At 35.2% G+C, this 27389-nt stretch overlaps 1 protein-coding gene across 1 annotated transcript in view; it reads right to left on the reverse strand.

Moving 5' to 3' along the window:
* LOC109092800 (zinc finger homeobox protein 3-like) overlaps positions 1 to 26359 on the reverse strand; it is a 334135-nt gene extending 307776 nt beyond the window's left edge. Inside the window, exon 1 of the mRNA XM_042728652.1 lies at positions 26045 to 26359. The gene's annotated coding sequence lies outside the window, so the exon portion shown is untranslated. The remainder of the gene's footprint in view (positions 1 to 26044) is intronic.
* Positions 26360 to 27389: the final 1030 nt, after the last annotated feature.

Here is a 27389-nt window from a genome sequence, read left to right on the forward strand (position 1 = left end):
ACCTTGCCACACTTCTCCTTGTTCTCTAGACAATCTGAGTCTCTTCAAAATCACTTATTCTAAAACTATCTACTTATTCTCACAACAACACCACCTTTGGCCTGAATTATGCTATTTGTCCACTGGAAAAAAATGAGGTCTCTTTAAGATCCTTATTTACAAACATGAAACATATCTCTAAAACAACTGAAATACAGTTATTAGTAGCTCAGAGATAAAAGAGAAACAGATTTTGCATTTTTGTACACAACCACTTACATATAAAATGCAAACACAATGCTAAGTGAGACAGAGGATACATTACTCACAAAAAACTTTTGCTAAACAATTAATGTTGCATTTATTGGAGCACAGTAATAAATAATATTTTTTGAAATAATATACTGTTTACAGTATAAGAAGTATAAAACTGTAATATATATTAAAATGTAAAACAAAACAAAAAACTTGTCTATTTTAACATATTTTATGTGTAACTTATTTCTGTCAGTCATTGTATGATAATATTAACTATTCAAACAAAATGTTTTGCTCATGTAAAAAAATATGCTTGCAATTTTTACCACCTAATTAAAGAATGGATGGATGGATAGATAGATGAATATGGACTGAAAAAAAGATTTTTTTAAGTTGTCAGTTTAGTATGTTCTACAAGAAAATACTATTTCTGTCTTTCAGCATTTCACATTTAATATGGGTTTACTTGTAATTTCTTTGTGATTATTTTTGTAAATATAGCAATGTTTCTATACCACATTTTTCAGCAGACAGACAGCCAGCCAGACAGACAGACAGACAGACAGACAGACAGACAGACAGACAGATAGATAGACAGACAGACAGACAGACAGACAGACAGACAGACAGATAGATAGATAGATAGATAGATAGATAGATAGATAGATAGATAGATAGATAGATAGATATTAAACTTTTATTACACCAAACAATTTTTATATATTTATAATTTATATATAAATATCCTATGTCCATGGGATGTCGTCTTAATAATTATTTATTAAAAGAGATATTGAGAAGGTATTGTGTGTGTGTGTGTGTGTGTGTGTGTGTGTGTGTGTGTGTGTGTGTGTGTGTGTGTGTGTGTGTGTGTGTGTGTGTGTGTGTGTGTGTGTGTGTGTGTGTGTGTGTGAAAGAGAGAGAGGTGGTCTATTCCTTCTCTCCCATCTCCCCTCACTGCTCTCCTGCACTCTGGAGTTTGTTATCAGGCCAGATGAGGAAGAGAGATTGCAGAAGTGTGTGTGTGTGTGTGTGTGTGTGTGTGTGTGTGTGTGTGTGTGTGTGTGTGTGTGTGTGTGTGTGTGTGTGTGTGTGTGTGTGTGTGTGTGTGTGTGTGTGTGTGTGTGTGTGTGTGTGTGTGTGTGTGTGTGCGAGAGGAAAACTGCAGTGTTAAACTGCAGTCAAGATCTCTGTTGTTGGCAGACCGGAGGCGTTTCTGAAACAGATCAGAGCTCGCTAACACTGTTTTTCTCTCCTGGCTCTGTCCTGAACCATGCAGACCTCTGGGTACCTCAGTAGACTGAAAGGCGCTGAGGTGCAATCAACTGTCCATCTCCAGTAGAATAAAAAAATTAAAAATCTATGTATATATGTGTTAATTATGTATAGGGTTTAATGCTTTACACAAAAAAGGCCTTACATTGTAATAAGCTTTTTTAACCTTATCTATCACTTTCATTGGTGTAACTCTCAGCGCAATCAGTGATTCCTTAATAAAATGCTTGAAAATTATCAGCATCTATGTATAAGTATCTTCCATTATTAACATTAATGGAGTCAATACTGAGTTACAGAAAGATTTACAGGCATATAATGATGTTTTACACTAGAAAAAGTGGCAACTTACAATAGTTACCTTAAAGAGCTATTTCAACCTTTGTAATTTTGTTGCTATACATTAATGCATCTAGGTTGATTCAGTGATGTTAAACCTTAATACTTATTTTCTCTTCTTTCTTTCTTTCTTTCTTTCTTTCTTTCTTTCTTTCTTTCTTTCTTTCTTTCTTTCTTTCTTTCTTTCTTTCTTTCTTTCTTTCTTTCTTTCTTCATTTATTCAGGATTTTTGATGACAAGAAAGTACAAAGAATACCATTGTTTTAAATAGAACTCTTTGTAAACATTGCACATGTATTTAGTTACTTTTGATCAATGCATTCTTTATCAATATAATTTTAAATTTATTAATATCATTTTTTAATATATATATATATATATATATATATATATATATATATATTATATATATATATATATATATATATATAATATATATATATATATATAATAAAATAATGAAATAATGAAATCCCACTGACCCCAAACATTTAAACAGTAATGTATGCAAAATATCTTTTTAATATGCTTTATATTTATCGACATACCCCTGCATCATCTTCTCCAGAACCTCATTTGAGAAATCTATGTGTAACCTAATGTTGTTAGGCTCATTCTCTCATATTTTATTATATTTTATTTATTTTAGATTATAAATTACATGAAAAAACATTTATACAGTGCAGTTTAGTGTAACCAATATTAAGCAACAAACACACATCTGTTGTAATGTTGCCAACACATTTAAATCCAAATTTTAAGTGTAAATTAGTTGCATTACACTTCAACTCTGTGATGATGATCTGAAGTCAAAAAAAAAAAAAAAACATCCTTTCCAATATTTTCTCTCACTGATCTTCGGTCACGGGCCACATGAGAGAATCTAACTGACACCAGTGCAGCGCACGTCACCCCTGCTCTCAAACCGCAGCGCCTTGACAAAGGTAAGTACAAAGGTAATTACCATGAAAGCCAATGTCACCCTAAAACCCCTCAACTCTCCTCATCTACAACGAGCAGGGCTCTTAACGCCTCATCCATTGTGCCGGGTCTTTTGGGGTATGATGCAGGGAGTGTGGGGTCCCTCTATTTTCATATTTGATAAAAGCGAATGGAAATGAGGTGTGTGTGTTAGAGGAGGGGGAGCACAGCTGCGTTTGTGAGTACTCATGCCTCACACTACAATGTGTTTTTTTTTTCCAGTGAAGTGTAAGACAAGGGTGTGAGAGGCACCGGAGATGCATCTATCCCTTTAAGTCAGTGTCCTGCTGGGATGTTCTGTGGAGAGATCTCTAATTTGAGGAACTCTCCTTCTCTTTATATAATTCGCTTTGTGTGTGTGTGTGTGTGTGTGTGTGTGTGTGTGTGTGTGTGTGTGTGTGTGTGTGTGTGTGTGTGTGTGTGTGTACGAGTGTGTGCATCTCTTTCTTCCAGCCTGTTTTTCCTTCCTTCTCCTCTCATCATGTCATCCCTTGATCTGTGGGATGGAGCTACTGAGTGCAGATAGACACACAATAATAAGGGAAGTAAGAAAGGACGGAGCAGGACGAAAGGAGAAGCTTCCAGAACACAGCATTGAGTGGTAACCTCTAAACAACTGTGTTAAAAGAATAGTGTTAAATGAATGAATGAATGAATGAATGAATGAGTGAGTGAAATTATGACATCACTTTCTTCTGTGGAACACAAGAAGATAAATTTTAAAGTCAAATTTCAAAGTAAATTAAAAAAAAAAAAATTCCATTCAGTTTCAGTGAATGGTATGGAAGCATGTTTTCACCCACGAAATAAATAGAAAAGGTGCATTTTCTTTCTTTTTTTATGAGTTTATATCTCATAATTATGACTTTTTTTCTCAGAATTTTGAGGTTATATCTCATAGTTCTGACTTTTTTCTCAAAATAGTTTATATCTCTTAATTCTGACTTTTTTCCTCAGAATTATAAGTTTGTATCTCATAATTCAAACTTTTTTCTCAGAATTGCAAGTTTATATCTCATAATGTTAAGTTAATATTCTTACTTTTTTCTCAGAATTGTGAGTTTATATCTCATAATTCTAAGTTTATATATCGTAATTCCAACTTTTTTCTCTCAGAATTATGAATTTGTATCTCATAATGCAGACTTATTTTCTCAGAATTTCAAGTTTATATCTCAAAATTCTGAGTTTATATTCTGCAATTTTAAGTTAATGTCTCTTAATTTTGACTTTTGTTCTCAGAATTGTTTTTATCTGGTAATTCTGACTGTTTTCCTCAGAATTATGTTTGCATCTCATAATTCTGACTTTTTTCTCAGAATTATCTCATAATGCTGAGTTTATATCCTTATTTTTTCTCAGAATTTTGAGGTTATATCTCATAGTTCTGACTTTTTTCTCAAAATTGTTTATACCAATTCTGACTTTTTTCTCAGAATTGTTTATATCTCTTAATTCTGACTTTTTTCCTCAGAATTATAAGTTTGCATCTAATAAATCAAACTTTTTTCTCAGAATTGCAAGTTTACATCTCATAATGCTGAGTTTATATCCTTACTTTTTCTCAGAATTGTGAGTTTATATCTCGTAATTCTAAGTTTATATCTCATAATTCCAACTTTTTTCTCTCTGAATTATGAATTTGTATCTCATAATTCAGACTTATTTGCTCAGAATTTCAAGTTTATATCTCATAATTCTGAGTTTATATTCGGCAATTTTAAGTTAATGTCTCTTAATTTTGACTTTTGTTCTCAGAATTGTTTTATCTCATAATTCTGACTTTTTTTTCTCAAAATTGTTATATAAATTCTGACTTTTTTCCTCAGCATTGTGAGTTAATATCTCTTAATTCTGACTTTTTCCCTTAGAATTATGTTTGTATCTCATAATTCAGACTTTTTTTCTCAGAATTGCAAGTTTATATCTCATAATGCTGAGTTTATATCTCGTAATTCCAAAGTTTTTCTCTCAGAATTGAGTTTATATCTCATAATTATGACTTTTTTCTCAGAATTTTGAGGTTATATCTCATAATTATGACTTTTTTCTCAAAATTGTGTTTATATCAATTCTGACTTTTTTTCCTCAGATTTGTAAGTTTGTATCTCATAATTCAGAGTTTATATTCTGCAATTCTGAGTTAATATCTCTTAGTTTTGACTTTTTTCTCAGAATTCCCAGTTTATATGTCACAATTCTGAATTGATATGTAAAAAAAAAAAAATCTGAATTGTGAAATAAACTTTTTTTAATGTTTGTTATGCCTTGCGGAAACAACTGGTGACTGTAGCTTTCAAGCTTCAGGAGGTCCACAGAATAATGTCTTTATGTGGACTATACAGTACATTTATGATTATCAAAGTTGTTTCTATGGTTTTGTGCGAAATTAAGCCATTATTCAATGATAATCTTAAAAGTTCACTGAGCTTTTGATGAAGGAATGACTCATTTGTGAAATGGATGATGGATTAATTGAAAAGTTCAGACACTGAAGGATGACTCATTCACAAATAACAATTCATTCACCATTCTTCTTCAGGTGAACTATTTCTTTACACCAGTCCAACTCGAATAACAGAAAGACATTAAACTCCCTTTTCCCCTAAAATGAATTTTCATATCACAAAAAAATATTTTATAACGAGAGCGGAATGCTTGTAAAAAGTACTTATGTCAATTACGAGCAAAATGCATCTGTCTTTTATTACACGTGGGCCTTTGACCGAGATCAAAGGCAGACGTACTGTAGATCAAGTGTTTGACGGTGAAACTCCTCACTTCACTCAGCCATATGTGTGACGTTAGAGATGCTGCTGATACACACATCAGCATAAAGCCACATCCAAAACACTTCAAAAGAAGAGTGGCTATTTTTCAGCCATCCCTTCCTGCAAAGATAGAAGAAGAACTTCCTGTCATTGCTGATGAGAAAAAGGTCCCTGGCTGCAAGGGGAACAATTTCACATTTGTTCCAACATGGAACTTTTGCCCCTGTGGAAAAGTGACTAAATTGGGGTGTCCGTACATTTCTCGTCCTCTGAAGATTGAAATTCACCTTTTAACTGTACTTCAAATAATACAGCTGCTTCATAATTCATGCAGCAAAATCAAAAGACAAGGTGTCATTAACACCTTTTCCATCTGTAATGGGAAAAAAATGATTTGTTAGGGGTCTGAAAATAGGTACTCTTATTCCTACCTATAATTACATCTATGAAACATATTAAATCAGGTATGGTTTCAAAAATGTCTCCTCCAGAGTTGCTAACAAGGCATGCATGAATTTGAAGACACTGCTTAATTACAGCGGTGCATATACTACTGTGTTTCAACCACGTATTCTTCTATTAATTACAGTACAGATGATTTTTCTCACACCTAGACATCCAGTAACCTTTACTTTTCTCTTTTCACTTTGACTGACTGAAAATAAAACAAGAATCTAATCCGACTGAAACGTCTCTTTGTTGTTGTGTTGAACAAATGAGGAAAAGTGCACACATATTAATCAGTTTGTTATTATCAGAGCATAAATACAAACATGAGCTGGGCTGGTGTTCAGACCTGTGAATGAGCTCCTCTCAGTGGCCTGCTGCAGTTCATATCTCTCTATCTCAGACACATGTTTGGTGACAGACAGCGAACAGCCCTCGCTCTCACAATCATATGCAGCTCTCAAGACAAATATGACAATATTTGGCATATGGCTGAGTTGTAAAGACACACCATATATAAGCCAAGAAGACACTGTTATTGCTCAGTGCTTGCTTTTTCACAGCTCAGGAGAATTAAAGGCATAGTTCACTCAGAAATGAAAATCTCTCATCATTTACAGTTTATTTAAAAAATATATATAATAATAATAAAATAAAAAATGACTTTCTTTGGCCATACAATAAAAATTGAGGTCTCACTTTTCATCTTCAGTCATGTTTTCAGTCTCAGGTTTCACTTATTATTTTTCATTTATTCCCTTATTTAGACAGAAAATAAATGTGGATTATATATTACAAATTAAAAAGTATAGCTTAGTCTGGGAAGAAGTTGATTTTAAAATCTCTGACTTTTGACTGATGTTAAAATTTCTTCTGAAACTCTAAAAGAGATGATTATGAGAATGCATGAGACATTTTCATAAAATACATTTTTGAAAAACAGGAATACTAACCCTATAAAATGTACTGTATCATATTGGATACAGGCCTTCAAATCATCAACATGACCAAAACTTTGCTGAAAAACCTGATTGACTACATGCCTTCTTTTATCTGATTGATAGTTTACAACAAGTAAAATGCCTTATCGCTGTGAAATTCTGTTTTTATAAAGAAAACATAAGAGTAACTTTTATATTGTTTATCTATCAGTCATCACTGTATTGCATTGCATTTTGCCCCCATAAAATAAAAAAACTACAGAGCTTTGATCATAAAACCAAGCATATAATATCATCTAAGACATATTATATGAAGATATAGAGTGAAGACTGATATTTATATGTATTTTATATAAGTAATCTGTTATACCATTGTAAAGATCTCATTGATTTACAAGTTGCTTTTTAACCATATAAATATCATCATCTGCACCAAATTGCATATTCTTCCGTAGTTTGGGTCTCTAAATAAAACTAGAGTTTGAGCTCCATATTATCCTTAACTAAATGAGCTTGATATATGAAATACGATACTCAACAACAAAAAACACACATATGCAAACTTTGTCTAAAGGTTCAATCAATTTTTCAATTTTAAAAAAAGTTTCTGAATACTATTTCATATGTCAGATTTTACAAGGTAAAAGGCAAGATTCTCCATCTGCACTTTGTATTCCTCTATAAGCAACAACTGTGATATTACAGAGAACAAATTTTTTGTTAGATTTTTGACAACAGTCCTTTCAAATAAGATGGAAAAAATACATTGCGCTGTTGTTTTACAGCCACAAGAAGCACCAATGTAATTCGTCCATACCTGTGTCCATTCTGCATGAGCTGTTCTGTAGCAGTGGACAGAGTGGACGCAGGCTGGAGAAAGGCAGAGGAGGGGCGGGTGTACCGGGGGCGAGGGCTTCTTTGAAGTCTGGATTCCAATTAAACCCCTGACTGAGTTCTAAGCGCAGAAGAAAAATGACTGAGGTACATGACATGGCCAGGTCCCCTCGTCCAGCCAAGCCTTTCCATTTTAGCCCCTTTGTCTCCCTGCAGCTTCTAATATTTATGATCGCACAGCCCTCTCGCTCCCCCCGCCACACGCACACACACTCCCACCCCTTAAGGAACAAAAAAAATACACTGACAGAACTCTAAACCAGAATCCCAAAGGCTTTCTTTCGTCCGCCTTGCCCAAAACCAGACAACACAGAGAATCCGAGAAACACGTCCTGTACAGAACGCAGGGCTGAAAAAACATGATGATTATTAGTCAGGCAAATCTAGAGTAAAAGAAATGTTTGATAGTAAATATGCACATAAATATGCGAGGAATAGCCACATCGCGCAGCCCTCCAATTAACGAAGCCCTCGGCTCTCACCTGCGAGGAAATCACATCCAGCTTTTCGCCTCGACATTTAGATATTTATGTTGTTGGATCTACTTCAAAAGCTTTCTGCCACTGATGGAACTAATAAGTTTCTGATTAGAGAGAAAACAGCAACCACTGGAGATGATTTCAAAGATTCGAAATTCAATGTTTTCCTTTGTGTTTGTATTATTTGTTTGTTGTCTTAACAGTTCAAACAAGGTAACGTATAATGTGGCGTATAATGCTGCACATGCGAATAAAACATCATGTTCTAATCCCAACATGTCGTTTGCTGCGTGATGTGATGAATACCTCACGCAAACCCATGTGAGGGGGCCGTATGTATTACAGGAAACGCATTTTCCACACAGCGTGGATGTGAAGGCTGTCGCTGAGGCCAAAGAGGGAAAGATAAGTTTTGGGCCCCGATCGGTCTCCGTGTGTGCGATGTACCTCAGAAAGGCACACCTTTACAACTTCTAGTATCTGGGCGAGCGCAGCTTACAGTTTTGTTTTCTCTTGAAATAGTGATGGTGAAAGCAGTGTAGGAGCACCTTAGCTGGGGGACATGTTTTTTTGTGTTGAAAGGGAATGCAGAGAGATTGTGGGTTTCAGAAGCATCAGTCCTGTAAGGCAACCGCAGGCATTTTATACCCACACCTCCACCGAGAGAAATGTGCCGCAGACACACTTCATCGCATAAAAAAAACAGATGCTTCTCCATCATTCACACACACACACACACACACACACACTCTATTCATGCGTTTTAGCACTAAAACAAAATAACTCAAATGTCTCAAATAGAAATACACAAAAATGCAACATGCGAAAACACTTGAAGTGTGTGTAAACCACACATGTAGAAATTCTAAATCGGCATGTTACCGCACAGATTCTGGAATAGTATATTATTTACAGTGTCGCAACAATCACCTGGTCAGTGCTCCCGCGGTTCCCGGAGGAATGTTTTCTGCGAGAAAAAGGGAAAGCACCTGAAACAGGCTTTGAGTCACAGGGGAGGTTTTTTATGATGTCTTTTCCTGCTCGTACTGAAGTTCTGACTCTAGTTTCAGTGGTGGTGGCACAGGAAGGGGTTAAGACGGGATGCTTAGCTTTTATCATGCTGCTGGGAGACAGCGAGCCGGGAGCCAGAGAATGGTAAATATTTCATGCCGATAGGTAACATAAACAAAGGTTTACTCGCATTCTCACTTTTTAACTTGCAAAATTTGGGGATGGCAATTCATTACGGCAGTCCAGCTTGACATGCTAATACAGTGCTGAGGAAAAGACTCCAAGCTAGCATCTACAGCATTAGTTTGCAATTCTGCTGACCTAAATTACTGTCAAATTTTACTTATTAGAGAAAATGCTGAGCTATTGCTTTAATTTGTTGCAGCTAATGGGATGTTGTCCTTATTAAAGAATGTAAATAAAAATATACTTCCTATATTATTATTATTATTATTATTAAAATAACTAATATGATAAAAATCCTTTTAAATTATATATATAATTGTATTATATATAAAATTAAATCTACACATGTCTAGTCAATCTATTCAAATTAAGTAATATGTAAAATTACGATCAATAATAATACAAATATTTATAATATACTAATTCTTATATTTACAATATGTATATAATTCATATTATATTGATATGTAATATTAAAATGTATTTTAAAATTAATATAATTTAATTGATTTATTAAAAATAAAATACACTTATAAAATCATTATCAATAACAATACTAGTACATATAATACATTATCACACAGGAATTGTTTATTAATTTTAATTAATTTTTTATTTCTAATTAAATACACTGATATGATATCATATTAAAAGAAATTAATTTTAATTAATTGTTTATTTCTAATTAAATGCACTGATATGATATCATATCAGAATCATTACATTATATATATATATATATATTATTATATATATATATATATATAAATATAAAATATATATATATTATATATATATATATATATAATTGTTTATTTCTAATTAATTTATATGGTGTGATATAGTGTCAGTGATGTGTGTGTGAATTTATATATTTGAAATTGTGTTATATATTGTTATATTTAGATATTAATGTAATGATTTAATTATTACATTTATTCATATATATATATATATATATATATATATATATAGATATATATTATATATATATATCATTAATAATATATATCATTTGTGCACAATAAGTAAATCTATATGTGCTATACACAAACCCATCCATACTATTCTCTCTCTCCTTCAGAGCTGCCCCTCAAAGTGCCTGAGGGACCCTGATAACCCTTTGATAGAGAGAAGTCTGGATGCTGTTGTCTATAGCCGGCACCTTCCCCATAGCAGATATGAGGATGTGTATTCATTCAAGCCAGCGGGGGCCCGAGCTAACATGCTAACCCAGACCGGCAACAGGAAGAGAAGCAGCAGGAGGACAGGAGAGAGGACAAATGCAGGAGGGAGAGACAGGAACTACAGTGGCCCATCAGAAGAGTAAGAGTGGTGGGAGAGAGAGAGGGGTTTTGTGGGTGTGAGTGTGAGATATGGGACAGGGGGAGATTTTTTTTGTTTGTGTTTGTGTGTGTATGGGGGACCGTAATCACTGCAGCGCATTCCTGCAGTTCCATGTATATGTGTATCCGAGTGTGTGTGTTTGTGGATATAAAGGCATTGGGGGGGGGGAGGGCTAGTGACATCCACTTTGAGGAATAAAGAAAATAGGGCCATAGAGATTAAAAGAGGGAAAAAAAGACAAGACAGAAAACATGACCACTATTTTTAAAAAGGCAAATCTGGCAGCTCTAAAGATCTGAAAGGAGAACGTGAATAAAGTAACCTGGCAGCCAGTGCTGTATTAAGCTCTCTGAGGGTTTACATAAACACATAATAAAAAGGAAACATCTCCGCAGAGAATAGCACTCTTCATTTAGCACACGTGTGTAAAGGAGCTATGCTGTCATTGTTCCCCATTTCAATACCATCTTTAAAACCGCAAGATTTGATTTCTCAGTATGGTGGTTGACCGACAGTTTCAACCCGGATACATCCGATCAACGTGTCGGATGAGAGGACTCACGTGCAATATAGCATTTGGAACAAGAGGAACAATCCAGCGAGCGTTTTGTTTTTTAGCCTTGTGCTTTGGAGTCCTACTTGTCCTATGTAGGGTCGTGTGGACGCTAGAGCCCATCCCATCATAACAGAGAGTAATAACGCCAGTCCATCACAGATGTGCAGTATAACAGGGGAAAATGAAATATTGCTTTTGTACACATTTTGAGATTATACTGACAAAAGAATATTACTGCAGGTCTGCACTGTAAAGGTAATTTAAATGATCTAAATTGAACTGAAAAATCTGAAATAATATGACTACACCAAGAAAGTAATTTTAAGAGGACAGAAATGTCTTCTTAAGGAAACAAGTGCCCTGTTTCATTTTGTACGGCTTGACTTAAAATTATCCTCCATTAATGACTAAAAAAATACAGGAGCAAATGCAAAAGAAATGTAAAAAATCATTAGCATATCTCATATATATTTGTGGTTGTGTCAGAGAGACTAATGCACATCATAAAGCACTTTTTTTTCTTTTTTTTTTTGCCTGTGTACATTCAAAGGTAGAGATAGGACAGCGAATGAAGCTCATGGAGGGAGGGAAAGAGAGAGAGAGAAAAGAAATGAAAAATAGAGCGAGTGAGAGTGCCCTCTTCTGCTCATCGACTGAATTAGAGAGATCTTCCTGTCTCCATCTTGTCACAGAAATATTCAATGCTGTTTACATGAAAAAAAAAAAAAAAAAACATAACAACGATTATATTATTTTATTTAGTGCATGATTGTGCATCTAAGTGTTGATCTGCTTTAATAGAATTTTTCATTAACATAAATAAATTAATAATACATTTAAAAAAAATAAATTAGTATTATATGTTACTTCTCAATAATCTTATTTACAGATCAGATTGTTCAGAACCGGTTGATGTATAGTAATACTGTCACATATTGCCAAGCCAAAATGTAAAAACCCGGTCCAGCAGTATAAATAAGTACGGTCAGCATATGTCCCCCTCAGATGGAGCAGGAATGAGGTGATAAAGGTTATTTAGGGGGGACCAAATGGGGGCTGATGGTTCCTGTTTCTCACACACTCACTGCAAGAGTGTGATACACGCCTGGCTGGATTCCGGCCAGTCATCTGTGCCGAAAAGCCACAGACAAACAGTCCGACATCGCCGCTCGGGAACCAAAGCATCTGCAACTGAAATCATTGCTGAAAAGCCCCAAAACCTTGTCGACACATCGCCTTCTGCACCAAAGGATCCGTCGCAGCAATGTATTTACAGCCCATAAAAACATTCCACCTATACATTTATAGCTATCTAACATACAGCAAGAAAAAAAAAAATAACGCATCTTATTAAAATTTCCTAAATGTTTTGGATTTTAAATGAATATTTAAAAAAAAATTTAGTCATGCGAAAATTAAATATAATTCATGGTGTGATTTTTTTATGCATATTTAATATGCAACGTCAGAAGTTTTCAAGGGAAGCGTCTGCATTTCAGAAATGATCAAAACATGTCTGTGAAAAAAACTTCAAAACCATTTCATACATATAAGATCATTTTGATTAAAAATGTAGATTTAAAATTTTACTCTATAAATGTTAGACTCGAACATATCAGATGTTTCATGTGAATAAATCAGATGATATTACACAGACACACACACACAAAATTCTCGTTTGAAGTTTGAAACGTTCATTGTCAATTAAATCAACTTCAGAGAAAGTTGAATGACAAAAAAATTAAAAACTTTCAATGCATCACTTTCAATCACGCCGACTATTTTTGGCAGTGTGTGTGTATGTGTGTGTAACGTAGGGAGGTCTTCGACCCTGTTAACATTGCGTCTACACAAAACACTGTGGCGGCCATCTCAGAGCCTGTGAAATGATGACCTATTTTTTGAGCTGTATTTGATTACCTGGTTTTATTAAAATTGGATCCAAAGAGGCCAGTTTCCCATTTGATTTTAATGAAGGCAGCGTGGCTGACAGGAGACTCTTGATTTATACACTGTTATTAAGGGCACTGAGGCAGACCGAGCAGGACCCAGCAGTGGCCAGTCACAGTTACACACACACACACTCACACACACCTCCACCTCTATGCTCCACAAGCTCTTCCATTATTCATAGTCAAATATGGAGGGCCTGAGATATACACTGATGCAAGAATGAATAATAAATACATTCACCTGAAAACAAAGAGTGTGAGAGCCGAGCTGCCATTTACTACTGAGTCAACAGGCTTTATAATCATCTTTCACAAATTTGAAAACCGATCCATCGATTCATTTTCATTCACAAAGGGAACAGCCGTCTCAATTCCGGCTCTTTATGTCTACAGCAAACACACACGTATACATTATTGTATAAGATTTCGTTCTCTCTTTGTTCTCTGTGGTATATATGCACTGATTTTATTTGAAGCCGTACACATAAGCAGGAAATGTAAAATTCAGTCTCACAGCAGAGACCGGACTGTCTCTAGAGTTCAAGCCAAGCTAGTGAGGAGGAAGAAACACACACACACTGCTGACTAACTGACTCCGTCCATTCCCCGTTAAGGGTCACAGGTTGGGGCAGGGGCCAGACGAAAGCCAGACAGGGGCCAGACGCTCCCTCAGACAGGACAACGGCCAGTCAGGTTCAAATGCAAAGAAGATGAAGACTGAATTATTCACTTATTTGATTTAAAATAATTTGCTTTTTTATTAATTTAGAGCATATTTTTATTAAATATATATACATACATACATATATATATATATTTTTTTTTAAATATAAATTTTATAAAATATAAAAATATATTTAATGAGAGACAGTGTGTATCTTTTTCTTATACATTTAATGCACTAATGTGTTTTATTCTCTGCATGACTGCTGTTGTTTTTGATAATTCAAATGAAATCGCTCTGTGATGCCCATTGTAATATTTGACAATTAAAATGCATGCAACCGAGCAAATATCACACAAACATCAACTGCGAGGATAAGTCATCTGAAAGCGGAGAAAATTGCATTTTTCTTTTTCTAATATTTTGCTCAAACAGAGCAGTGCTGTCATGCCTTTTTTTATGCAGCGTGTCAGACAAAAAGAGAGAAGATGGAGAGGGAGAAATCCAGAGGGAAGAGAGGAGAGGATAGAAGAGGAGAGGAGAGGGTGGGTGGAGGACTAGAGATGGAGGGGTTGCTGACATGCACTTGTCTCCAATCTCTTCGAATACATTTCACAATTCATCTGCTTTGTCTCTACTGCCACGGCTGAGGACAATCAGTCCAGACGCCCATTAGATCCCCCCAACACCCCCCATAACACTTTTTTTATTTTTTTCCTTGTGACATGATGGCTGAAGAAAGAGTCAAGGCAATTCACAATTTTCACCAAATGGAGAAATGTCAAGACGGGAACCATCATCAAAAAAAAGTATGTTGTCATGGAGATACTGTACGGACCTAATATTACAAACATCCGTGCTAAACATTTAGGGATTTAAGGAATTTACAGATATGAAAATGTTATACATTTTATCTGCTATTTACACTGCTGCAGGATATACTTGTAAAACGACAGCTCGGGATGTTGAAAGCAATTATTTAATATTTTAAGATTTAAAATAAAAAGTAAATACCTTCATATATACATCTTTTAAATAATAATAATGATGATAAAAATGTAAATATGAATATTTAACAAAGCGCTTTAGAAATAAACATAAAATGCATTTTGAAATGCATCCTAATTTAAAAAGCATCCGTTCCATTTTACTTGAAAACATCCCAGTCATTTTTATCCTCAAAGAAATGTCAAATCCTCTGGCATGTCTATATGTGGAATCTTTGCTGGAGTCTCTTTCAGCAAGACTCTAGGGTGAGGTCATGTGACCGGCATGCCCATCCATACAAGCCATTTTCAGCCAATAGTGTTGTCATAGACACTATGTATCCGGAACGCTTGGCATTTCGATGATCTGCTCTGCAGATAGAAAGAAAATAAAAAAAATAGGAGGAGGAAAAGAAAAGAGACAAAGAGGAGGGCGAAATACACAGAGGAAGGAAAACAAGGGAAGCGGTTCATCCGAAACCTTCTAGAACCGTATTTTTTACACGTCCTGGGACGGCTGTAATAAAGGCCGTGAGGGTCAGTTTAAAGGGGTTAGTGCACTCGGCACCACATAAAAAAGCTGTGATTGAAGGGATATTAATGGTAAGAGTGGCATAGTAGCGGCTTTAAAACCCCAGCCTTGCCCTTCCCTTTTTTCTTTGTTTGGCCAGAGGAGCTGAAGGCTTAGGGATAAAGGTAGCGCTCAAATCATGAGACAGAGCTAAAGCCCAGGAAAGATAGCGAGCTACAGAGCCCCTATAATTAAAACACCCACAGCCTCAGCGTGGCCCTCATCTATCTCGCCGCTTTTTCTCCGGCTCCCTGTCCGCAGGTCTGTCAGGAAAACAGACGCACGTAGGCTCACGTACACGCAGCCTTATTATGATGACGATCTGCCCGTGAGCACTGCGTCCCGTAAGCAAAACTACAACGCAGATTCCCTGTGTCTTCTGCTTTTAATATATGTTTTTATTTGTGGCCTTTTGCGGCTAGTGAGCGATCCCTGGTTTTATCTGATTATACCTAGACCGTCTGCCTCCACTTTCTAATCAAAACACACACACACACACACAAACGGTACTACTCCCTTTAACAGCTGTCCTTCACGTTACATTTCACATTCATTTCTGGTGGTGGAGAGCCACATGTTTGTGGATCCACATGCTAACAGACAAGGAAGACCTGTCCTCTATAAACATGCACTTTACTATGTCGCTGATCGGATATAGATGTAAAATAGCATAGTGAGATATTTTATATCAGATATTGGCTTGTGTCAAGTATTTGGTAAGTGACTGACAAATTTGATCAGATTTCCTGTTTTATTAGACATAATCTTGATATCAAAACCAAAAATAACACAATTACTTTTCTTCTCTTAAAAATTGAGAAACATTTTACTACATTTTACTACCTATGCATGATTATACTTAGTTGAATTGTATTGTTTGCATTTATCATAGTTTTCTATTTTTATCTTCAGTTTCTTTCTTCTCATATTTGTGACCCTGGACCATAAAACCAGTCATAAGGGTCTTTTATTAATATTATTAGCTGAATAAATATGCTTTCCATTGATGTATGGTTTATTAGGATAGGACAATATTTGACCGAGATACAACTATTTGATTATCTTGAATCTGAGGGTGAAAAAAAAAAAAAAAAAAAAGAAAACACAAATCTAAATATTGAGAAAATCCAAAGTTGTCCAAATGAAGTCTTTAGCAATGCATATTACTAATCAAAAATTATGTTTTGATATAATTATGGTAGGACATTTACTAAATATTTTCATGGAACATGATCTTTACTTGATGATTTTTGGCATTAAAGAGAAAATGATAATTTTGACCTGAACAATGCATTATTGGCTTTTGCTACAAATATACCTGTGCTACTTATGACTGGTTTTGTGGTCCAGGGTCACATTTAGTAAAGTATAGTGTATAAAATATTGTAAGTTGTTGTAGGAAATGTACATAATATAGTATTTAACACTATATTGTAATATAGTTATGTATTGTTATCTCTCAGTTTTTGTCCATAGTAGTATATAATAATGGTATAAAGGTATAATAATAACAGATGATCAAACTCATATATGTGTGTGTGTGTGTGTGTGTGTGTGTGTGTGTGTGTGTGTGTGTGTGTGTGTGTGTGTGTGTGTACATCATGTGTATGTGTGTGTGTGTGTGTGTGTGTGTGTACATCATGTGTATGTGTGTGTGTTTATCATGTATATGTGTGTGTGTGTGTGTGTATGCGTATGCGTATGTGCATATGTGCATGTGTATGTGTGTTTGTGTGTGTGTGTATGAACATAAAGGATGATCCAGCTTGCATGTAGAAACAATATAAGCAGCAAGGGTGCAAGAGTTGTTTTTGTGTGTAAAAAAAAAAAAAAAAAAAAAAAAAAACCAAGAACAAATCTAGAGAATACAGAGGGGGGAAAAAATAAATTCACTGTTCAGACAATGCTCTAAAGTCCTGCTAGTGGTCATGCTCTGGGCAGTGAATACTGCCCTCTGTTGGACACACCCGACACCACTGGGGCTGCATCACAACATCACATCAAAATAAAACACACTTCAGCCCATCTCGGTCCACTATTTCACATGCACACAGATTTTCAATACATACATATACATACATATATATACATACATATATATATATATATATATATAATATATATATATATATAAAACTATGTGTATATGTATATAAAACTAGTGGTTTTGAGTCTGATCTGTGGTTAAACATTTCTCTGGGTGTTCCCGCATAGACTCTTTTTTCTGTGAACATGGCTTTGAGATAAAATGGTGGTGCTGAGGGACATGTGTTGTGTGTGGCAGATTCGTAACTGAGGCTGTGACAGCACAGTGTGCACTGCAAAAAGCAAAACCATGCCTTTGTTACATGAAAGCGCTTTTTCCACCAGATCAGACCCTTAAAAATCTTGTTGATTTAACATTATGTAGTCAGGCTGATTTGGTCATATTATTATTATTTTTTTTCAGCTTCAATAAAAGCAGATAGATAGTAGCAAGGTGTAAAATTTCATTTTATTTTAGATTAATATTTGCAAACTGTCAAGTCAAATCACATTAATTTATATGGTGCGTTTCACCATTCACATTGTTTCAAAGCAGCTTTACAGAAAATCGTAGTGTTAATATTTATAGTATTTTAATACCTTTATGACTTAAAGTATGTATTTAGCAGATTAAAGCTGGGCAATAATATAGTTTACATTTTGTGAGTATCTGAAATATGCAATATAGGGCCAGTATGTAATTCCCAAGCCAGTGTATTGTACATATGCAGATAAAGTTGAACAACTTCATATAAAGAGCTGGGCACTAATAAAAAAATCTGAAGATTTGCTATATACTATATAGCACTTTATGCCTTTTTAAAAAAGGCCATATGTCCAATAAAACTAACAGTAATTTGGTCCATTGGTCACTTGCTAATAATAATAATAATAATATAATTACATTTTGCAATGCAATAAAAAAAACAAAATCAGGCAGTGTAGATTTTTCTGTATATAATATATATATATATATATATATATATATATATATATATATATATATATATATATATATATATATATATATATATAGATATATATATATATTATGATATATATATATATATATCGCTTGACATGAGAGTACTGTTTGTATACAGATAAAACTGGATATAATATATAATATAATACAATCAAAACTGTTTCTATTTTTGCAACAATATAAACAATCATGCAGGCGAGTAATAATTCCTTGTAACTGAAAATATAACACATGCACAACCTTAATGTAAAATATATAGTTTAAAAACATATTTTGACATATTTACTTGCCATTTAATCGCTTCTAGAAAATATTATTTTGTACTAGAGATCTTTAGATCTTAAATGGTCAACGTGTCGATGACATCACAGTTGAGCGGTGGCTATGAGAAAGTCCACATGATCAGCCGCTCCAGGTCACAGAGGCCACGCAGAGGTCAAAGGTCGTGGGAAAAAAGTCTCTGGACATCCTTGCCTCACTCTGTCAGGATAAATAGTACGACACACTTGATGGAAGTACATGAATATTTTTGTTTTTCATGGATCGTTCCTTTATTCATCACACACTAAATTTTCTCAGTTCCCCACAGAACCCTGTAAACATTCACACCGTCCCAGAATAATGCATCAGTATTCTCCAGGTACAGGGGACAAATCTTTTGTCATGGATTTTTCTATAACACCATTCCAAATGCTATTGAGGTGGATGAACACTCATGGATTTTCATAAAAGCCGTTAAAATGTGGAGGAACAAACGTCTATGTGTGTTTCTATGAGCGCGCTCACTGTTGACACATTGTTGAATGAACTGGGTTAAGACGGGAGGTCCTGTAAAGAAGCATGAGATTTCTGAAGGTGAAGGTCTATTAAATTTGGCAATCTTTCTTGTGTACACTTGGCAGGAAACAAAACAACACAGAAGAGAAGAGAGAGAGAGAGAGAGAGAGAGAAATAGAAAGAGAGGGATATTGAAGGGCTCACGATACAGCGATATTAGATTTTGTATAACGGAGTGATAGGACTTGCTACATCACAATACAACACAGTGTTTTTTTGCAGCGCAGTGTGTGTCTGATCTAAAGCTTGATGTTGGAGCACCAGTGTAGTCTGGTACCACAGAGACCACGACTACTGATCAACAAACCGTTCAGCAAAGCAAAGCAGCTACTGATCAGAAAACCAGACAGGGGCTGCAAGGAGCAAAATGATAAGCTTACATGGATGACCCTTGGAAAGAAACTCTGGAACGGCACAAAACAATTTAAAAAATTGATGCTCAATGTAAAATGTAAAAAAAAAATGAAGGCTCCTATTTGAATCATAAAGAGTTTTTTAGTCTGCCACAACAGGAGAGCTTTTTAAAGTTCCATAAAAACTAAAAAGAGCCCAGAAACCAATAGTATGTTATGAAGAACCTTAATGTAACACAAACAGCTATTTTAATCAACAAAATAACCATATAGCTCAACTCAAGAATTTTATACAGCAAAACATGGCTCATATCTAGTTGTCTAATAAAGCTGGCATTGTGTATTATGAAGTAAAAAAAAAATCTGCTAAATGCATAAATGTAACTGTTTTCAAGGCAATGAACCCACAGAAACATTAATAATAATAATAATAATAATTATAATAATAATAATTCCTTTTAAAAGGAATTTTCTGAGTTAAACCTATATGTGTTCAACCCAGCATTTGTTATTATTGAATTAAATAAACATTCTAAAAAATAGAAAATAATATAATGTACACTTAAGACATAAATATAAATATTTATTATATATACAGTATTTATTTAGTGTACTTCATAGACCTACGTAACTGTCGAAATGTTGTTGTTGTTGTTTTTTAACAGTTGTAGGGGCTAATCAAAAATACTTTAAAAATACTAAATATATTTTTAAGAATGTTGGTAACCAAACTGTTTTGGTTCCCATTGACTTCCACTGTGTGGATAAAACACACTAAGATATTTCTTAAAATACCTTCTTCTATCTTGCACAAAAAAAAAAAAATAAATAAATAAAAAATTAGGAGTAACTATAATGACAGATTTTTTATTTTTTATTTTTTTAAATTCACAGATAAATCATTAAAGTCAAGTAAATGCATCCTTTTCATTAGTGGACTGTCCTCTTTTTCACATCATCCACCCATTTCAGTTGGATCTTGCATATGTGTGTACCTCGGGAGCTCTGTTAGGAGGTGACCACCACTGTCCACTGTCCTCAGGTCAGCCGCAGCCGGCCTCTACACAAGCAGACACACACAAAGACCGGTTCTCTAATAGGGACAAATTGGCAATGTCTGTGCTGGCCAGTACTGTGCGGCACAGAGCTGTGGATTGATAGTGATTCCTAATGATCCCCTTGGGTAGATCAATACCAATAATTCCCTTTCCTGCCCATCCTCGTTATTGGCAATAGAGCACCAAGAGGAGAAAGCGAAAACTGCAGCATGGAGTGACACGAGTGAGGAGTTCGACTGGGACCCCATAACACACGCTCACACACACCTATTTGTTGACTTATCCTTTTACACATATATGCTATATATACACACCCAAACACATTATTGCAGCTTCTCAAACCCAGAGACAACATAACAACCACGCTAGCCTGAAATCAAGTCAAACACGTATTGTCCAGATAGCCAGCGCAATCGATATTTATTCCATCATATATGTATTTATTAGCATGTGCAATTTCACTGGTCCAATAGGGGCTAGTTTATATTAATCGTATCAGTGGCACTGCTGCCTCAGGCTCCAAAACTCAAATTGAGATGTGGTCTGGAGCAAAACAAACCTTATAATGCAATTAAAGCCACATCTGTGGCACCGCTAAGAGATATAAATGATATCACATTATTCATGTTCTTGGCCATATTGGAAAAGCATTTGTTTGGTATTCCACGCGTTCGATACTTTGCAACAACGCAACGACTGGCTACAATGTTGCTTTTCTAACTGGATGCATCATTACGAATCAGAGCGATGCGATTTATTAATTCCTTTAAGGCAAGAAGCATTGATAAGTTGAAATATTTTCATCTCAGTAGGGGAACCAATGAGAGATGGGATGCATGTTGGTATGGATTAGAGTGAGTGCGTGTATGATTTGTAGATACATTCTAATAAAGAGTGTTCTATGAGTGGTCATGCATTTGCTTCTGTGTGTTTAGCTGAGTGGGAGGGAAGCGAAGCATGAATCCCAGAGGACCTCTGATCTGCGTGTGTGTGTGTGTATTCTAGCTTGTGTGTCCCTGTTTGTGCATCACAGCCATAAAGCATCAAATCTCTCTCTCTCTCACACACACACACACACACACATCCCACCCCCCTGGGTTCATGCAGCCGATTACTAGCACCAAACACATCCATACACTTTAGTGTATCTGTAGGGGTGAGTGCTGATTAAACTGTGTTCTGGCACTACACTGCACCTCCTCAACTACTCCAACTGCGGAGAAACACACAACACAACCCCGGATTTCAGCCTCCCTCATGCTGAAACGGCAAATCAAATTACAGCTTGATACATAAATCAATGAAATCAATGAGGTATTTGTCCTATGACAGGAAACTCATTGATTATTCAGTTGCCACTCAGCCCGTCTGTCGAAAGAACAGGAAACATGATCATTTCATTGGACAGTTTGTACTGGTTAATTCTCCTTTCGGCAAAATTCAAGTTTATACAATTCTGAGATGATTGTAACAATGGTTGAGGGCAAATTTGACATTAAAAAAGATTTCAACAACATAGTGTATAAAATAATAGCATGTCATTGGTTTAATATTTTAAAGATTAATATCACTAAATAATGTGCATTAAAAGCAAAGTCTAAGTGGAACCTATATTATTATGACTGAAATTAGTTTAATCTTTTTTAATGAAATATAACAATCAGCTGATATCTATTTATTTTTAAGGAATAGATTATACATAAGGAATTAATCATACAATTAATTTCATAACTAGTCTTACAATTTTTTAAGGACTACTCAAACAATTAATTTCAACAATTGCCCAGTTGAGTGTTTTATGTGACTAAAAATACTATTTTAGTCTTCAAAATTTCACATTAATTTTTTTTTTTTTAATTTACCAGCAATTTTAGTAAGTAAATCCTACACCATTTGTTTTTTCAGTGCAGTGACTGTTAGCATTTTTCATGCAAGTTAACTTAACCAACAAGTTTAAAATTATTAATAAATTCAAATATTAATAACTTGAATCTCATCAAGACTTTAAAAGGCAGATTAAAATAATCTCAATAAATGAATAAATAAGCTCACCTTTTTATTTATTTATTTATTTATTCTCACTTGTTCCTATCCAACCTGAAATCAGTTGTGTAATTACTATAAATCTAAATTGATATTTGCAAAAATGTGTGATAATGCAAACATTTGTCTGTACTTTTAATTTTTTTAGCCCCAAGTTCTACATCAAACTTTTTGTGTCATTATCAAATTTTCAAGTTCATGTAATGAAATAAGAGAGCCGGCGTCCTAAAAAGGTGACAGATATCAAGTCAGCGTTGGACAACTCTAATCAATACAGAGTGAGAGAAGTGAATTGAGCTAATAAAAAAGGAATAAAATAAAAGAGAGAAAATGAAGTTTGGAGAGACAGGGGACCAATCCAGCTGCCAGCCAGTTTGCTCAGGTGACTTGGTCAATAGTAGAGAGACACTCCTGCAATATGGTAGCAGGCTCTCCAGCCTGTCAGGGGCGGACGGGTGATATGTGTGACACACTCGGCTGTGTTACCGCCGAGACCCACAGGAGAGCGGCCCACCGTGCCTCCGTCTCTCTCAGCTTCATAAAACCAACGCCTCTTCCTGAACATCAATCAATGTGCGGCTCAACAGTACAAAGCCATTAACACACACACACACACACACACACACACACACACACGAGCCATCTCTCTCTCACCAGACTATGAGATGCAAGGTTTTAGGGACTTCTCAGTCCCCAAGGAGGTTCATTGTAGATTTTTTCACGCCGGGTTATTGCCAGAGTCTTGAGAGGTGTGAGATGTGTGTGTTTTATAGATGAGAGTAGAAATGGTTTTAGAAGCTGCTACAGGAGGAAATCAGCGTGTCTAGTTATTGCGATGTAAAACAAACTATAATATACTGAGTTGAAGAGTTCATTCACACAATAGCTGTCAAACACCTCCTCAAAAACCAGCAGCATAGATAAGAAAAAAAAAACGAGAAGGAGAAGAATGAAAAAATGACAGAAAGAGGAGAAAAGAAATAGTGAACATATATAGAAAGAGAGTGGATGAGAGAGAAAACGATTCATTTCTATTAGTTTCAGAGCTGTTGGTCGATTAATCAGTTTGAATAAAATAAATAGCATGATATCTTAATTCTTGAAATTAATTACAAATAATTGCCTATAATATTATTTGCTGAGAAAAAAGTATGGAAAACTTTTTTTGGCAGATGAGTAAATTTGTGTTTGTGTTCATTGGCTGTTGAAAGGATTTTGAGATGTGGGAGGCAGATCTGAATGCAAGCTTTTAGGCAATTAAAAGAGGGGGGTGGGGGGGCTTACGTGGACAAAATAACTGGAGAAGTCCTGCATATGTCACCAGAGAAAAGTCTCTCATTTCAACTAAACCGAAACATGAATGGATGAATTGTTTAAGAGCAATAATGAATATCATCTTCAGTATTATAAATACACATGGATTAGTCTATTTTTGGTTGTCTGTTTTAAATATAAATTTGTATATATATATATATATATATATACATATATATATATATATATATATATATATATATATATATATACATATATATATATATATATATATATATATATATATATATACATATATATATATATATATATATATATATATATATATATATATATATATATATATATATATATAGTTTTTACATAAAAATTGGAATGCACCAAAGAAAAGATGTTTAAAGAATCTAGAAAAACAGAACATTTGAGTTGGGGAGAAATAAATGTCCTGATATTATTCAATCCAGGGTTATTATAGTTAACTAAAACTAAAACCATTAAAAAAAAAAAAAAATCACTGCTTGAAATAAAATAAACATTAACCAGAATCGCATAAAATATAATAACCATAAATGTATCTTATTCAGTTAGAATACAGTAATTTTACAGTAATTTTACTAATACAACTAAAACTATAGCAGAATAAATAAATAAATACATAAACTTTATAGACATAAAAATACTAAAAATTTCATAACACACAATCAATTAGAAAAAAAAAACAAAACAAAAAAAACACTCAAAAAAAAAAAAAAAAACTAAAATGGTATCTCAATGAAACTACAATAACACTAATTTAAACCAATTAGCCTTAAAAAAAAAAATTAAAAAAAAAAACAGAACAATAAAATAATAGAATGAATATAGTCAAAAACTAATCTTTAAAGGCAGGTTAGAAAAAAAAAAATCTTGGTACAAATTTATCAAACATATTCGCAGGCACAGATTTACATAAAAGTGTTATAATGTATAAAGGGGGACTGCTGTAAATACTGAAGAGAGAAGCAGTAGAGGATAGCGGTGGATCAGTTTCCCATGAGCTCTGAGAGCAGTGCCGCCCCGTGCAACAGCTAAACGGCAGCGTTTAATTCATTACATCGTTATGTCATCTCATACTAATCTGCACAGTGCCTTCCACTGCTTTGACATGCAAATGAGGCTGAAAAAAGCCAGGGCACTATGGGGAGGGGCGAAGCACACATACGCGTGTGTGTTTGGAGAGCGATGGGAGGGGGTCAGCAATCATCATGTCTTGTCAGTGGCATTAAAATACAGCCTGGAGCTCATTCTGCCATTTCCGCTCTTTCCCATGCAGGTCGTATCTTTCCATCGCTTCTTCCCATCCCACCTCGCACGGCATCGCACAAAAAAAAAATCCCGCAATCTTTCGAGCATCAGACTCCCTGCAGGGCGAGCGTAAACACTCTCGGCCCTCCTCGCGCACAGCACGTGCCCCTCATCTGCATATTCACAAAAAGGCCTGCCGGTACTCGCTGGCATCAGATTAACCCCTCCCCAAAACCTCATCAGCACGTGCTGGCTGAACTAACGAAGGGCCACACACGCGACCGGCAAACACAGAAGTAAACAGACAAAAATCACACCACACCGTGTCACTTTCAGTGATGCTAACCTCCCTGCATTTGCCAATTGTTCTCCTCGCTCTCTTTTCCCCCTGTTCTCTCTCTCTCTCTCTCTCTCTCTCTCTCTCTATTCTCTCATCATCAGGTACCGGGTGACGAGCCGCCCATGATAATCCAGAAGCGTGAACCAATCAATCAGCAGCATCGTAATCAGCAGTGCAGAGACAGGGAAAAAAAAGCCCACAACTTACCCAGAGTTCCTCGGGTTCAGTCTCTCCTCAGCTCACAGCCAAAGCAATCTTTACTCTTCAACCAAAAAAAAAAAAGAAAAAGAAAAAAAAAAAGGGTTTCTAGCTCATGCCCTACACTGCTTTCTGAATGGATGTATTTTTCACTGCATCATGAATGTGTCAAGCGCGGCAGTCTATCGGCCCCTAGTCCTGCTTACTGCGACCTGTGGGCACAAGCACACTATTGTAGTGGAGATATGTATTAAAACAGCACTGTGGTAGATATAAAAGGCTGGCGACTACTGTATCCTGCAGATCTGTTGGCCTGTGTGTGTATGGAAGTGTGTGTATGTGTGTGTGAGGTGGAAGGGAGGAGAAAAAGCAAGGGAGGGTCAAAGCTAAATGTTCTACAAAGAACTGGGGGACTGTGTGGACTTTTTTCCTCTTTCTCTCTCTCTCAGACAGCCGAGCGCTCCCTCCCTCTCGGGCTCCTTCCTTCCTACGTACATCCCCTGCCTCCCAATTCTCCCTCTCTTTTCCTATCTCAACCTTTTTTTTTCTCCCTTTCTCCGGCTCACAGCCATTCCCTCCCCACTACAGCATCCTTTAAGGGGGTTTGCTTGTTTCTGAAAGCAGAAAGCGTAACAGTACCTAGCAGCCATGTACATTTTGCCTTGGGGCTCCGCTAGCTGGGAAGCCATGCACTATCATCACTTTTTAAAGCACATGAGAGACGAAACCAGAGAGGGAGAAAAGCACAGTACTAGATCTGAATTTAGCATAGGATTATTACAAAGCCAAATCCTAAACCATCATAACCCAGATTTCCATCCATTTTACAAGACACAAGAACATTTTGGTATCGCAGACAAGCATACAGTACGTTTCTCGTACGTTTGTACCAGTGGAAACAACTTGAAGAAGTGATAACCTGCAACTGTTACATCAACAATTAATTTCTCCTTGAACTAACCCATAAACATGACTTTAAAGTGTGTTTGAAAAATAACCATGGGTTGACCAAAGTGCTGTCAAAAATTACATTGACTGTTTGTATTTATTAAGTTGATTTGAACAAAACCATTTCATTTATTGTTGATGTTACCATGTGAAGTCCATTTTAAGTTACCTAAAAAAAAAAAAAAACGAACACATGATTTGTAGTGTAGTAATTTTGGTTCATCGTGAAAAGCAACACATGTTCAAATCCCGACCTAATTCTGTAAAAATTACTTAAAAGTGTGCTTCATGTGGTAACATCTAAATAATTTTATTAGAGTCAAAATGTAATTAAATCTGAATAAGTCAACCAGTTAAGATTGATATACAGTACATCTAAACTGGTTTTATTCATTTATTTTAAGAC

The sequence above is a fragment of the Cyprinus carpio genome, chromosome B7 (assembly GCF_018340385.1).
Source record: "Cyprinus carpio isolate SPL01 chromosome B7, ASM1834038v1, whole genome shotgun sequence".
Classification (NCBI taxonomy): Eukaryota; Metazoa; Chordata; class Actinopteri; order Cypriniformes; family Cyprinidae; genus Cyprinus; species Cyprinus carpio.